The sequence below is a fragment of the Syngnathoides biaculeatus genome, chromosome 22 (genome assembly GCF_019802595.1).
Source record: "Syngnathoides biaculeatus isolate LvHL_M chromosome 22, ASM1980259v1, whole genome shotgun sequence".
Taxonomy (NCBI): domain Eukaryota; kingdom Metazoa; phylum Chordata; class Actinopteri; order Syngnathiformes; family Syngnathidae; genus Syngnathoides; species Syngnathoides biaculeatus.
In genome coordinates this window covers 4,135,780-4,141,779 of record NC_084661.1, presented here as the reverse complement: position 1 = coordinate 4,141,779, position 6,000 = coordinate 4,135,780, and positions in this window count along the sequence as shown.

Genomic DNA, 6,000 nt, shown 5'->3' with positions numbered 1-6,000 from the left:
GCGGGTCTGTTTCCACGGCAACGTGAACGAGAGTAAGCAGAAAGTCAGTCGAAACTGACACGTGGGCGTGTCTCGGGAGCGGGTCAGTTCCAACTGCCACATGAACCTGCGTCAGCAGGAAGTCCGTCGCAGTTGTGACGTCAGCGTAGCTCGGTTGGTTCGCCAATCCTTGCCGGACTGGGCCATGAGATCCGCCAATTCGGCGCTCTGCCGCTCTATCTGTGCCCGCATTTCGCGGTAGAACACCTCGTGATTTGGCGGCTCCTCCTCCCTCTGGGCTGGAAGCTTCGCCACCAGCTGCGGGTCTGCCGGTTTCGCCGTTGCCAGCGAGGAGTGGGAGGACGCTGTCTTAGTTGCCGCGCAGCGGGAGGCACAAGGGAGCGCCCGGCCGGGGCGTCTCCTCTGGCCGCCATCGCGGAGGTCCCGGGTAGATGGCCAAGCGGGTTCCCTTATACGGATTGGTGTACTTGGACCTACCGGGCGAAGACGCTCGGGTGCTTGAAATGCGGGGAGGGGAAACAAACTGACTGGGATGAAAGACCGGGCAAAGAGATTCATAATCAAAATCATCGGAGTCGTACTCAGGCAGCTGGTCATACAAATCAAGGTCCTCCTCATATTCTGAAAAGTCAGAGTCTAGAAGAATATGAGGAGCCGGACGGGTCGTGTTCGGACGTATTCATACCTCGCTGGCGTAGCGTAAAACACGGAAGCGGAGGACGTCAGGGAGCCTACCCGGATCGGACAGGCATGGTCCTCCGGCAGACGGTCTGTCCCGGCGACGCCGGGTCTTTCCTTCTGGGTCCTGTTTTGGCTAGTTCGTTCTGTCAAGTCCCATCGGAACGGGAGTAGGACCCAAATGCAGGACTCGGACAATGCAAGGTAGTTCGGGGAGAAACGTTTATTATTTCGTGGTCGGGGGATCGGGCAGGCAGTCAGGTTCAGCAGCGGTAGTTGGGACGTTGGGCGAAGAGACCAGGTGAGCGGGCAGGCAGGAGTCGGTACACAGGGGAACGATCAAATCAGGCAGAAGTATCAAAGGAGTCAGGCTTACAAGGTTGGTCGGAGAACAAGCGAAGGTCGGTACACACGGGTTGTTGATCAGGGATACTGGAGGACACGAATGGGACATGAAGCTCAACGAACTGGCCCCCGCCAGTCGTCATCGGGGTCATATATAAATACAATAAATACACAGCATAATCAGGCTGCATGAGGCGCAGGTGTGCACCTCCCAATCAGAGCAACCGCGCGGACACCCGCACAGCCCGGGCTGGAGCGGCAGGATCATGACAGTGAAAGCAATTAGCTGATGTGAGTTTACCCATAGGGCTCTCTGTTGATCCAATATGTTGATAATTTGTTGATTGCCGGTAACGTGGCTGAAACCTGCTTGAAAGCAACACATACTGTTGTCCCGAATTGATGGCTTGGAGTTCAAGATGTCTAAAAAGAAACTTCAATGAGGACTGGTGACGTTCTTGTGATCTGTGGGAAGCGCTTGACACTGAGTAACTCACACCGTTCTTCCATTTTTTACTTATCCCCAACTGATGAATGTTAAGGAAATGCTTTCTTTTTGGGGCCTTTGCAGCTATTCCCGTAGGTTTATTCCTTATTTTGCAATAAGGACATGAGCCTTGCATGAACGAGTTAAGGTTAAAGGCATAAGTAACCTCAATGCTGAATTGGACTGGTTAGACAGAATTGAGACGTTGTTTACTCACCTTTAGAGGGATTTGTGTCATTGCTGAACAAGCTGCACTTTTGGTGGCACCCTGATCGTATGTGAACGGTAAAAGAGTTTTGTGTTTCTTGTGATATATGTCACAATTTCAGTGTTCGCCATACAACGAATGAACATTTTATTCCAAATCAAAAGACAAAGTGTGGCTATAAAAAGTTGATAAGAATAACCCGGATGAACAGAAGTTGAGAAGAATTACCCGGATGAACAGTGAATTGGGCAATTGTAATTTTATTTTAGGAGAGATTGTTTCATTCTTTCAAGAATCCTAGAAACTAGAATTCCTCAAATAAAATAAGATTTGAAGAGTACTTTTGAGAAAAGAAAAAAAAAATCAAGCGCTTTTGCTAAATTAAGGTTCAAGTACTTTTGTTTGTGTGGTATCGAGTCGTTTTGGGAAAATAAAGAGGTTCGAACACTTTTGATAAAAGGCGATTTAAATCAAAATGCAGGGAGAGTTTGATAGGGAAAGTGAATGGTTTGATTCGCGGCAAATACCAAACCATTCTCAACAAGTGGTGCTAAGTGAAGAAGTGAGGAATGCATGTGATGTGTGTGTTGGAGGATTGCCCGAAAAGGAACGAGAGAATGAGAAAGAACATTTGAAATAATGGATGAGGAAATGTGAGAATGGATGATTTCCTCCAATGTATTCAACTGCGTGTTTGGTGACATTAATGAGGGAAACGGAAAAAGCTTGTGCTAAGAGTGGCAGGTCTCAAATTGGAAGTAGAAAAAACAAACAGGTTGTCTCCAAAAGGTAGAAAGGTGAGAGAGAATGCTGAGAAAGTTGTGGAAATGAAAGCGAGCGCAAGGATGATGGCGATGGGATGTGCGTTAAAGTTGTCCCGTTTGGCTGTCAAGAAAGAGAGTGTTGGTCTGGTACCTTCAACACCCAAAGTGCCCTCTGCGCCGCCTCCTTACTTGGAGGAGAAACCTCTTTTAGCGTTGTCTCCAAATGACCCATGTGTACCACCTTACCATGAAGCCAGGAAATTTCAGGCTCCAGTGTTGAATGTAACTGCCGGTCGACTTGAAGTAGAAGTAGATGATCAAACGTCTCTCACTCACTCACAACAAACATCAAACATGAATACGGTTGCAGTAACTCTGGGTGCTGGAGAGACTGTCGCCATTAAAGAATTTGAAGGAAAATTGGACAAAGTTGTAGATTTGAGAGCCAACCCATTTACACATTTGAATCGGCTAGGAATGTACAAGGCGGAATTAAATAGACACCAAGAGGTTCCACAAAATATTAGAGATCAACTTGAAAGAATCACCAATGAACATGAAGAAGTGGAGGAGCAGAAACGTGCCCTCCGCGCCGAACAAGTAGCAGCCCAACTGAAGAGAGAACAGGAATTTGCTGTCTACGCTGGTAGAGGCCCTTCAAGTGGGGAAGTGGAAAAAAGGTTGTACATTGATCAGTTACAGAACCAAGTAACAGAATTAATGATGTGAGTGTGCTGATGCAGAAACTTCCACCTATGCGATCTGGTGGTGTCAATTGGCTTCAAGCAGTGCAGAGAGTGGTTACATATAGGACAAATGTTAACAGCAGGTGATATCCGTGTTTTTCTTACACAATCATGTCCGCTTTCACAGTTGAATACTCTGGTGCAAAATTGAGGTTTTTCTTCTCACCTCGATCATCAGGCTCTTACGTGAGAAAATTATTTGACCTTGTCTACAGCACTGGACGCTTTGTTTCCACTTCCCGAGTGTGTTATCTCAGATATGGTGTTTGCTCCCAAAGCAGATGAGGAGGCCGCGGCTTTTGTTTGACCGTGCCCTCACTGATTATTCTCTGAAAACAGGACACGCTCCTACGGCCTGTGCCTTGCATTCACAAGTGTTGCAAGCAGCTATTTTGAAGGGCGTACCCAAGTCTGTGGCGCAGGCCAAGGAGGCCAATCCAGACCTTCCTGGTGTTGAGCTTAAACATCATTTGAGGAGATATGCTAAAAAGAAACAATCTCAGGTAGACAAACACAAAAGTACAGAAACACAACTTGCTATGTTGCAGTTGCAATATCTGAAAAATCAGGAAGAAGTCACTCATGCTGTGATCTCATCTCCCTCTGTCGGTTCCGAGTGCATGATGTATCAAGCAGGTTCATTCATAGGTCGAGATGCACCCCCTGGTGGCTGTGACATGTGCTTCAATTGTGGACGGCCTGGTCATTGGGCCCGCGCTTGCATACGGCGATTTCAAGTGTCCGGATGGAGAGGCAGAGGCAGAGGCCAAAAAACCTGCATGTGGCTACAATCGACGAGATTACAACCAATCCCGAGAGAGAGGACGTCTTACACAGCACCAGCAGCTACCGCAGCAGCAACAGGGATATCCCTCAGTGCCAAACCAGCAATATCTACCGCCCTCTGGTGGACAGTTTCCGCAATGATGGTGCCCTGAATTCACATGTTTAGGCCTGCAGGAGCCTTTGATGATCCTGACGGTAGGAGGATTAACTTTATCATTTATGGTCGACACAGGAGCTTGGCATTCTACTATCACAGCCTTGCAACCTAATACCTCTCTTACCAGAAAAAGCATCTCACTTGTTGGATTCAAGGGTGAAGAAACTGCCCTGCAATTGACCACTACAGTGACTGTTCAATGTTTTTCACAGACTTTTTTGCATTCTTTTGTGTTTGCATCTAACTGTCCAGTCAATCTTTTGGGTAGAGATCTCCTCATCGCCACGTGCCCTCTCATCAAATGCAACCCTGATGGACTTATCCTGGAATTTCCGGACGGTAACACGTACTGCTGCTCTGCCGCCTCAGCCTCCGGTGCCACCTCCCAGTTTCCGCTTGGTGAACAACGCCCTGTGCCATGCGCCACTGCCACTATCTATTGGGCAAGAGTGGATATTGACTCCAGTTGTTGGCTTGAGGCTGAGCACTTTTGGACTCTCTGGTCACCTTTGGTCCGTAATCTCAGAGTTTATGATACAGTAACTGATTGTATGCATTGCACTCTGTACTATGACAGATCAGGAGAAGAGATCTATAGCGAGGCATTTCAGGACATTGATAACAACATATGGGAATTGAACATGGGTGATTTGTTTGTGGGCAAACCAGGTGTTGCCTTCTCTGTGTTTTTGACTACTGAACAACTCAAATGGTATAAGATGGCGGATCCTCCGGATCCTTCTATGCCTCCTTGTCACCCACGTCTCCTTGATGGTTTCGCCTCAGCACACAGCGAAGGATCTTGGTCCGTTTGTCCTGGCATGCACACAGGCCAGAGATTGGCAAAATTGATTTTACTCTTAATTGCTCTATTCCTCATGACTTGATGCTTATTGGACTCAGTCTAACACATTTTTGCCACCTTCTGTTTTGGAGCACCAGCTTCTGGATTGACACCATATCAATTGAAAATTCACTAGAAAGTTCTGCATGTTCCATAACCTGCGAGCAATTAATGCGGCCGTTCTAATTCCCACTTTGCCAGTCCCGAACCCTCACTCGACATTGTCCCAAATTAGATCAGCCCACACTCATTTCACTTGCATTGACTTGGCTATTGCTTTCTTTTGCACTCCCCTCCATCCCTTTTTGCTTTCACTTGGAATGGTGTTTGTTTACTCCTACAATCGCCTACCTCGAGGTTTTGTCCTTTCCCCCGGACTCTTCAACAACTGTCTTCGTCAGTTGCTGTCTCTGCTTGAATTGCCTCATGGAGTTCTCCTGGTGCAGTATGTGGATGACCTCTTGCTGGCAGCTCCATCTGAAACTTCTTGTCTTGAAGCCACCAGGTCTTTGCTCTCTTCTTTCCACTGGTGCAGCCCTTGTGATTCCTGAATACAGCTGCATGTTCTGTCTTGATGTGTCTGTAAAGGTCAGCAGTTTTTCTGCTGCCCTTTATCAGAAGGGGGAAGGAGGAAGTCGACAGTGTGGGAACATCACACAGTACAGTCCAGCAGGAAGACGGAGGAAAATTGAGGCGATTTTAACACACCCACATATTCTCTTTATTCATGAAGGAGTAAACATGACTGAACGTCTGCTCGAAGGAGAACCGCACTGAACTCTATGAAGAGACACCGCTTGACAACCCGGAATCGATTCTTTTCACAGACGGATGTTGCTTCAAGGGCAACGATGGCCTAATATCTGGATTTGGAGTAACCCAATCCACATTGACAACCCGGACTTGATTCTTTTCACAGACAGATGTTGCTTCTAGGTCAATGATGGCCTACAATATGGATTTGCAGTAACCCAACCCACAGAAA